Source organism: Carex rostrata, chromosome 13, assembly GCF_964058835.1.
Source record: "Carex rostrata chromosome 13, lpCarRost1.2, whole genome shotgun sequence".
Classification (NCBI taxonomy): domain Eukaryota; kingdom Viridiplantae; phylum Streptophyta; class Magnoliopsida; order Poales; family Cyperaceae; genus Carex; species Carex rostrata.
In genome coordinates this window covers 5,481,823-5,492,678 of record NC_135930.1, presented here as the reverse complement: position 1 = coordinate 5,492,678, position 10,856 = coordinate 5,481,823, and positions in this window count along the sequence as shown.

Sequence of the window (10,856 nt, the reverse complement as noted above, 5' to 3'; positions counted from 1 at the left end):
GACATCACAATACTTTCACAATACTTCACATCCAGTTTTCGTTAAAATATAAACCAATATGTGGTACGGTCCCTGCATATCTTAACAATATATATCGTTAAACAACAACTTAAATGTGATTTCTTTTTCCATACAAAATTCATGTTTTTATGTGGTTTGGTTACAGATTAGAATGGTGTGATCAAATAAGTTTCTTGAGAGTTGGTTTCGATGACAGTGAATGTATACAATTAAAACTAATCTATTTAAGAAAGCAGAGGCTTATTGCTTGTTATGTTATGTTGCTAAGACCATGAGAAACAAAATAATACAACAAACTAGTGTATTGGTTAATGAGATATTTGAGAAAATTAAATTATTTCTGCTGCTCAATTAAAGACTATCATCCCTATTTCTTGCATATCCTGCACACCCCTTGAAACATCACAAAAATCAGATCACCTCTTTATTTTAAATTATAAAGCATTCCTAATTTGACATTTGTTGTCTTCAATGCAACATATTGTCTTCCAAATTCCCAATCCTCTCCATCGTGCAACAAACTTGCTAGAAATGAGAAATTACATAGTCAAAAGAAGCACGCTGGATGTACCTTTTTTCTTTCCTGATGACAAGGTTATATTGCGGAGGTGGATTTGTTTATCTACTTTTCATCCTGGTATTATTGAATAGATCAGAATTTCGTATGAAGGTTGTAATTCTCAGAATTTATATTCCCACCTTGATGTTCTACTTCTGCCATGCGGTGAGATATAATAATTGGATTCGACAGACTGATTTTCACATTACCGACTTGGTGGCAAGTTCAGAAAATATGCTTCGGAGGAATGTAACTGTTGCAAATGATTGAAAATTATTTGTAGAAGATATCAGCATAGATTGAGTGGATTTACAAAACAATTTCAAATGTTTAAAACTGCAGGGCTATATTTTTAGCATATGTTCTAATGGGCTGTTATTTTAATAAATTATTAAAATAAATTTGTTATTTTCAAGAAGTTGTAGTTCTTTAAACATTGTAGAAACTCTGCTTTTATTGAGAAAAATTCTTCTGTTTTTCCTCTGTTTTTGATCTATTCCAGTGTCAGTTACTTCCAAAAACTGTGTTGTTTTTATATACTGATGTTTATTCTTCAATAACCCAACAATCACCAGAATATTGGGTGAATGTTCGAGGTTGAAGCACATCCGTGCTTTCGATGGATCGATGCACCTGACCATGACATGGTGAAACTACTTCCAGCTGATTCATTTGGCATGGGTTAATCTGATTGAAGTAATTAGTTTGAACTAGTTATTAGTTGAGAATTATCTGTGTACAACAGTTTAGTGTGTATGGTACTACCACAGAAAATTACAGTTTCTCCCTCTGGCGTACTATTTATTTATCTACAGTGAACAGAAATTTTCGTTTTAGGTTTTATTATACAAATCAAATAATCCAGCAGGTTCTACATTTATGTTCCGCCTAAACAATTTCAATTCAATGTGAAAATTGACAGCAAGGGTCGTTCAAAGGAGTTACATAGCTAATTAATAAAACATAAAGCGAGACTTAGACCAAACTAGAATAGTTTATCAAAATGTACATTTACTATTTTTAAATAAGAAATAGTAATTACATGCACGGAACAATGAAAAAATATATATTTTACATCATAATTCTAAAAGATATATAGTAAAAATATAATAAATGAGTCAACATCATAAATTCATAATTTAAAAAAGAGTGAAAATATAATAATTCTTTACATCATAACAAATGTAATAATTATTCATTTTCCTTTTCCTGAAAGTGAACATCTGATCACAGAATTTGGAATAGAGAGGAAAAGTGAACATCTGATCACAGAATTTGGAATATATAGTAAAGAAATTTCAAGAAATGTAAAACCACCGCCTCCTCCCTCCTCCCTCCTCTTTTTTTCCTCTCCAACTCACACTCGATATTTGTTCGTCCTTTTCACTACTTGTAGATCTCATTCCCTCCTCTCTCTTTCGCTCGGCTCTATTTTTTTGAGTGGAAAGGAGAATGAGAGAGAGAGAGAGGAGGGAACCGAGCGGACCTAATCGGAGCTGAGAGCGCGGTATCATCGGATTTCGGAGCATAGAATCCTTATCTTAATTGAAGCGCGACGGTGAGTAGATCTGGTCGTCGGAGTGCGGCGGTGGTCAGAAGAGCGGATCCGGTCTTGGAGCGAGTTGAAGATTAAAGTATTAGAGTGATTATGAGTTTATATAAGTAGGATTAGAAGAGTAGATCTAAGAATTTAGTGGTTAATTAAGAGCGATTAAAGTAATTTAGAGGATTTTGTGAGAATAAATGAGTAGATTTAGGAATTAGAGTCGCTTAACTCGTTGTAAATATATTTTTTATCAATCGAATTGTTAGTAGACATTTAAAGCCGTTAACTTTCAAAAAAAAGAAGGGGAGTGTTGGTTCTTCCTTTATGGTCCATCTAACATTTTCAATCCAATGTGAAAATTCACAGTTAATTAGATCAAATAAAGGAGTTAACAAAACACAAATTGAGACGTAGATCAAATAAAATAGTTTACCAAATTGTGATTAAAATCGCTTATATTCTTAAATTCACAGTTAATTCTAAGAACTATAAATTTATGAAGATGCATGAACATTCTTCATGAAAGATATTAAAAAAAAATCCGATCTACAAATTCGCTTCTAAATCTTTTAATATAGTTTTTTTTTTCTATGTACCTCTGGGCAAACAATCTTATTAAAAAAGAGAAGTTCAACCTAATCAAATATCAACGTATTTGCCCCAATTATTTTTCTACGAAGCCTAAACAAAGAAATTTCAAAATTTCCTAAACAGAAAAATGTTCACGAAACGCTTAAAAATTAAGATATCAAACGACGAATCTAATCCATTAAAATCAATATACTTCATAAGAAATATGTTTATATATAAATTTCTTAAATTGTATAATCCTCACTGTTGACGCACGCAGTTGAGCGGATCAGATTTATTCATATCTGGGCTGCGTGTTCTATTAAGGGACAATTTCATATATACCACTCAAAAACTGTGAAATTACGTATTTATCATCCAAATTTCTATAATTACATATTTACCATATAAAAATATAATAACTCACATATTTACTCAATTAATAAAAAAAATGAGATTAATTAAATTTAAAATTATATAAAATATAAATAATAAGTTATTTAGTCTCTTCTCTTTCTCTGTCTTTTTCTCTTTTGCGTACATCTTTTCCTCCTGTATTTTTTAACGTAACTTCTCATTTTTGCTTAAACTCTTCTCATCTCGTCTCTTCTGCTTAAACTCGGAGAGAAGGGACAACATACTTAGATTTTTAGAATTCAAAATCTAGCTGATATCTCCATATTATGTCTAATTTATAGACCTAATTTATACTTAAACCTGTGTTTTAAAGCCTATAAATGTGGACTTTTTACTTATATTTCGAAGAAATGTGGTACTGCTATGTTTTGTTTGGTATTTTGCAGGAAAAAGGGCGAAAAACTGGATCTGACAATTTTTCGTACGGCCTGTATGACATACCCTACGGGCCGTACAGGATCTGCCCAACCACACAGAAGATTCCACAACAGAGGCACATAGTCTCCAAGACAAAACACAGCCCTACGGGCCGTATGGGGTCCCCTACGGGCCGTATGGGGTCCCCTACGGGCCGTAGGGTGCTAAATCGGAAAAATCCAGCAGGATCTGAAATCAGCTGAAATCAAGGAGGCCGAAAAGGAAGCCTCTGCACACGCGATCCAGGGCATTAAATGAGATATTTCCTCACCAAAAAAAGAGGGGGATTCACCACTGGAACTTGGACAAGCTTTCTTGGAGCAAAAGACAAGAGAGGAGAAGAAGAAGAGAAGTGGAAAACGCGAGTTTGCAACGGATCTTCGGATTTCTCCACTGTTTTGTCATGAACTCTTTTATTTTCTGTTATTTGTGTTATCTTATGAACATGAGTAGCTAATTTACTTTGTTTCTAGGGCTAAGATGTAGTTTCTAGTTTGGTTTTGTTTGCATGCTACTTGGATTTTGTGTTGAATGCTTTGTTTTTACTTTGTTGAGTAGTATTTTGATTGCTTTATTTGTGCTTGCTTGAATTGATTAGTCATCCCGTTAGATGAATGCGCACATCTAAGTGTTAGGAGCCAAGTCTATGACATTTAATCCAACCGAATAAAGTATATGAAGTAGGGTGAAACCAAGGAGTACCCGAAAGGTGAAACTTTCCTTGAGGCGAAAGTCCTTGGATACTTTTAGTAAACCAACAAGTAACTTAGATAAATTAGGCCAAAATGCGAAAGTTGAGGTTTAACGCATCTAAGAGGGAAGTATTTGAGTCCGGTAATCGGGTACTGGGCCAAAATGCGAAAGTTGAGGTTAGGTATCTAGATCTGGTCGATAGAAACCCTAAACATTAGTATCAACACAGAAAACAGTAGCTGCAGCATTAACTCGGGGTCCCCTACGGGCCGTATGGATTCCCATACGGGCCGTATGCCTCGGGGCTGAACAGAAATGAAATCTGAACCCTGGAAACGCCTTTTTATCATTTGAAAACAACTTTAATTCTTTTTATTGTCTTTTAAACTTGTCATAAATCAGTAGAATTGTTAGGATTAAATCAAACCAATTTTTCTCACTTCTAGAATCTCAAGTAATTTTAAGACGAGTCCGGTCATTTTCTTCCGTCCCTGTGGATCGATACCTGAGCATACTCATCGATAGGATAGTGCACTTGCTATCTGATTTGACAGAGTATAACAAAGGTTTAAAAAGTATAGCTTGCTATACTGAAACTTTGTAGCATATATTCTGTGCGAACAAGTTTTTGGCGCCGTTGCCGGGGAAGGCAACGGAAATTCTGGACTTTTTCTTATTTTTGCTTGATTCTAGATTTTAATTTTAATTTTTCTTTTTCTATCTTTGCAGGAACATACTGGAAGGGTCACTGCCCGAGAACCACTATCAACTCAGAAGCAAAGGGCAGACTTCCAACTCATTCGTTACAGCACCACCACATCTGTCACCTCTCCGTACGGCCCGTAGGAGATTCATACGGCCCGTACCAGCCGACAACAGAGGCCAGACAGACCTAGAACAGGACACAATGAATAACGGCGGAGTTAATCCACCCATCACTGATCCACCCGTTCAGGATCCACCCATCCAGGACCCTCCCGTCCAGGACCAGTTCTCTGATGATGAAGGAGCAGACTATGCGCCCAGGACATTGCGAGAGTTTAATGTCCCGAGAGCTGAAGATGTTAGAGGAGCAATCCGATTGCCAAGGATTGCTGGCAACCAGCCTAACTTCAATCCGGGTGTTGTCAACATCGTCCAGCAAAACACATTCCATGGCATGGATCATGAGGATCCACATGCCCATGTTCAAACTTTTCTTGAGTGTTGTGCCACCATTAAAATTAATGGCGCAACAGCTGATTACATTAGGCTTGCTTTATTTCCTTTCACTCTTAGGGATAAAGCCAAGAAATGGTTAGGGTCACTACCAAGGGATTCAATTACAACTTGGAGGGAACTGTCCAAACTGTTTTTGACCAGATTTTTCCCCCATAAAAGAACTGCCGAGATTAGGACCCAACTGACCAGTTTCAGACAAAGGTTTGATGAACCACTGAATGAGGCCTGGGAAAGGTTTAGGGAATTACAATACTCTTGTCCACATCACGGTATTCCCGAATGGTTACTTGTTCAGTCTTTTTATTCTGGTTTAACTGATACCACTCGTACTTCTGTTGATGCAGTTGCAGGTGGAGCTCTCATGGATCGAGAGGCTACCGAGGCAATGAATTTAATTGACAATATGGCAACTAACCAACAATGGTCCGGTCGAGGGAGCACTCGAGGAACTGGAGGAGGCCGAATTGAGGTCGATCAGATCACCGCTCTCACCGCCAAGATGGATGCCATGCAGAAGGCTTTTGACAAGATGAGTGTCAAAGCGCTTGGTAATCAGCAACCACAACCTTGTGTTATGTGTGGGGATGATAGACACGAGTATGAGAATTGTCCGCTTGCGCAAAGAGATGAAGAGCCCGAGCAAGTGAATTCTCTCAACAATGAGCCATCTTACTTCCCAAAACCTCCTTTCACCCGAACCTATTCTAAGGACCCGATTGAACAACAGAACTGGAGGTGGAAGCAAAGCAACCCCCCACACTTCAATAACAACCCTTCTGGCAGCAACAATAACAACCGCAACTTCTACAACAATGCTGCATTCAATAACTCGAACAACCGTGCACCATACTCAGGACCATCTAAACCCTATGTTACCCCTGCTGTGGAGAACTTTATGCATGAGCAAGGGAAGATGAATCAAATGCTCTTCGAACAGATGCAAGCAATCAACGCTCAGTTGGCTAGTTTGGCCGCCCAAAACAAACCTCAAAATGGGAGCCAAACCGCACCACCACAACCTGGAATGCTACCAGGCCAACCAGAGATTAACCCCAGGGAAGAGGCTAAGGCAGTGACATTGCGAAGTGGGACACAGTACCAAGGACCAACCATGCCTGTCGAGCCAGAAGCCGAACCTACGGCCCGTATGAATCCAGTACGGCCCGTAGAGACAACCCCTGAGATTTCTGAGCAGCCAGTATCTGATCCGATTGAAATTGTGAATGAAGAGACAGACCATACGGCCCGTACCAGACCCGTACGGCCCGTACCAGATGAAGCTGACAAGCAGAAAAAGAAGGTGACCGAGAAGCCACCGCCCTACCGGCCACCAGTTCCATTCCCACAGAGATTAGCAGAAACCCGACTCAATGAACAGTTCTTCAAGTTTATTGAAGTTATGAAGCAATTGCACATTACAATTCCATTCACCGAGGCATTGACCCAAATGCCCACCTACGCTAAGTTTCTCAAGGACATCCTATCCAATAAACGAAGCTTGGGGGGGCGTGAGACGGTGAAATTGACTGAACAGTGCAGTGCTATACTGAGGAGTGAACTTCCACCGAAATTGGAAGATCCGGGTAAGTTCTCTATTCCATGCACGATTGGCAAGGCCACCATCCGACGAGCTTTGTGTGATTTGGGGGCTAGTGTGAGTCTCATGCCGCGAACTATCTTCGAACGACTGGGTATGGGCGAGCTTAGACCCACACGAATGACCTTACAACTTGCGGATTCTTCGGTGAGACTACCACTTGGCATAGTGGAAGACGTACCGGTGCAAGTCGGTAAGTTCTATGTGCCCGGTGATTTTGTTGTGATGGAAATGGAGGAAGACAAGGAGGTCCCTATCATTTTGGGACGACCATTTTTGAGGACCGCTGGGGCGCTGATTGATGTGAAAAATGGGACTTTAACCTTGAACATCGGAGATGAGAAAGTTCACTTTCAAATCGACCGAGCAATGAAGTACCCCGCTCAACCCGAATCGTGTTATATGATCGATGTGGTTGATGAATTGGTTGAAGAGAATTTTCTGGAGCAAGTCGACAACTCGCTAAGGTATCATTTCGATTTTTTATCTGATTTGCAGGATAAAACAAGCGAGCTTGAGACGATTTACACGGCAGACGCAGCACCTGTCTGTCTGGAAGGATATCCATACGGGCCGTACCCAGATCATACGGGCCGTAGACCAGAGGAATTTCAAACAGAGAAGCTAGAGATTGAGAAGGAAACGAAGGCTCAACCTGAAGCTGAAGCATACGGCCCGTACCCAGATCATACGGACCGTACGACCAGCCAGACAGAGCAGATCACTCCCGAATTAAAACCTCTCCCAGCCTCTCTCAGGTATGAATTCCTTGATTCAGAAAAGAAATGTCCTGTTATTGTAAATGCAGGATTGACCCCTGACCAAACCGCCAAGCTCATGGAGAAGTTGAGAACCCACAAAGGCGCGATTGGATATTCTATCAAGGACTTGAAGGGGATCGATCCAACCATTTGCACACACAGGATCTTGCTAGAGGATGACCACAAGCCTTCAGTTGAACACCAAAGACGGCTCAACCCAAATCTGAAAGAGGTAGTAAAGAAAGAAATTTTAAAACTTTATGAAGCAGGTATTATCTACCCGATTTCTGACAGCAAATGGGTGAGCCCCGTCCATGTGGTTCCCAAGAAAGGAGGAGCAACAGTGGTGAAGAATGAAAAAGATGAGATGATCCAAACACGCGTTGCAACCGGTTGGAGGATGTGCATTGACTACCGGAAGCTCAACGCGGCTACACGCAAAGATCACTTTCCCTTGCCATTTGTTGATCAACTCCTTGAAAGGCTTGCTAATCACTCATATTTCTGTTATCTTGATGGTTATTCAGGTTTCTTTCAGATTCCCATTCATCCGCAGGACCAAGAGAAGACCACATTCACATGCCCATACGGTACCTATGCATACCGTAGAATGCCCTTTGGTCTTTGCAATGCACCTGCGACTTTTCAGAGAGCCATGATGGCTATTTTTTCTAATTTTATTGAGAAGGAAGTTGAAATTTTTATGGATGATTTTTCTGTATATGGTACTTGTTTTGATTCTTGTTTGGCTAATTTGTGTAAGATTTTGCAGAGATGTGAAGAAGTGAATTTAATCCTCAATTGGGAAAAATGTCATTTCATGGTTCAAGAAGGAGTAGTCTTGGGACATGTTGTCACCTCAAGGGGGATTGAGGTTGACAAAGCAAAAATTGAGGTAATTGAGAAACTCGAAATCCCAACAAATGTCAAGGGGGTTCGAAGTTTTCTCGGACATGCAGGTTTTTATCGCCGTTTCATAAAGGATTTCTCGAAAATTGCGAAACCATTAACCAATCTACTTATTAAAGATTCTGATTTTGTTTTTAATGATGATTGTGTCAAGTCTTTTTGCAGTTTAAAGGAAGCCCTTATCTCTGCACCTATCTTACAGCCACCCGATTGGTCACTACCGTTTGAGTTGATGTGCGATGCAAGTGACTATGCAGTTGGGGCAGTTCTGGGGCAGCGGAAGGACAAGAAGCCATGTGCTATCTATTATGCTAGCAAGGTGTTAGATCCGGCCCAAATGAACTACACCACAACCGAGAAGGAGCTTCTCGCCATTGTTTTCGCCCTTGACAAATTCAGATCATATTTGGTGGGCTCGAAGATAGTGGTCTACACCGATCATGCTGCACTAAGGTACCTTTTGACTAAAAAAGATGCAAAACCAAGGCTAATAAGATGGATTCTTCTTTTGCAGGAGTTTGATCTTGAGGTAAGAGATAAGAAAGGAGTCGAGAACTCTGTGGCGGATCATCTGTCCCGGCTTCGTTGGGAAGAGGACACCACAATCGAACTCCCGATCAATGACTCATTCCCCGATGAACAGCTCCTCGCATTCAGTTCTGACCTGGAGGACATCCATACAGGCCGTACAGAAGTTCATACGGTCTGTATGATTCAGCATACGGCCCGTACGCACTTCCATACAGGCCGTACGCAGACCAACCAGAGCAAACAGCAAGCTCCCTGGTATGCCGACATCGCGAATTACCTGGTCTCTGGAGATTTGCCTGGCACAATGTCCCACCAGCAGAAGAAGAAACTCAAGTCTGATGCCAAGTACTACTTTTGGGATGAGCCCTACCTCTTCAAGATTGGAATTGATGGCATATACCGACGCTGTGTTCCACACGAGGAAACAAGTTCTATTCTTGCACATTGCCACTCATCCGCTTATGGAGGACACTCTTCATACTCCAAGACTACTGCCAAGGTATTACAATCTGGTTTCTTTTGGCCCTCTCTTTTCAAAGATGCAAGATCTTTTGTTCTAGCTTGTGACAGGTGCCAAAGAACCGGAAACATGACGAGACGAAGTGAAATGCCTCTCAACTTTATCCTAGAGGTAGAGATTTTTGATGTTTGGGGCATTGATTTCATGGGTCCATTCCCTTCCTCTCGAGGGAATGAGTATATTTTGGTGGCAGTAGACTATGTGTCGAAGTGGGTAGAGGCAATGGCATGCCGCAAGGCTGACTCGAATTCTGTGAAAAGGCTTTTCAATGAGATCATTTTCCCTCGTTTCGGGGTACCTCGAGCTGTTATCAGTGACGGAGGCAAGCACTTCGTCAATCGACAATTCAACAGTCTCTTGAGCCGACATGGGGTGACTCATAAGGTATCCACTTCTTACCATCCTCAAACTAATGGCCAAGCCGAGATTTCTAACAGGGAAATCAAGTCGATTTTAGAGAAAACGGTGGCAAGGACAAGGAAGGATTGGGCTTTCAAGCTGCATGATGCACTTTGGGCCTACCGCACTGCATTCAAGACACCAATTGGCATGAGTCCTTACAAGCTGGTGTATGGAAAGTCGTGCCACCTCCCTGTTGAAATTGAGCACAAGGCATTCTGGGCCACAAGAGCAATCAACATGGACCTACTTGCAGCTGGAGAAAAACGTGTCCTCGACTTACATGAGTTGGAGGAAATGAGGCTGCATGCGTATGAGAATGCTAGGTTTTACAAGGAAAAGACGAAGCGATTGCATGACCAACGCATTTCGCCTCGCCAATTCAAAGAGGGAGATCTTGTACTTTTGTTTAATTCTAGATTGAGAATTTTTCCAGGTAAACTCAAGTCAAGGTGGTCCGGCCCATTTCAAGTGAAGAAAGTGTATCCTTTTGGAGCAGTCGATATCTGGAGCACGGAAAGTGGTACCTTCAAGGTGAATGGTCAGCGCCTCAAGCATTACGTTGCTGACCACCTGATGAATGAGCGGAGCGTTCAGTTTCTTTCTGACCCCGCTCCGATTGAAACTTAATTTGCAAGGTGGTCTAGCTAAGGACCTAAAACAAGCGCTTCTTGGGAGGCAACCCAAGCACTTTT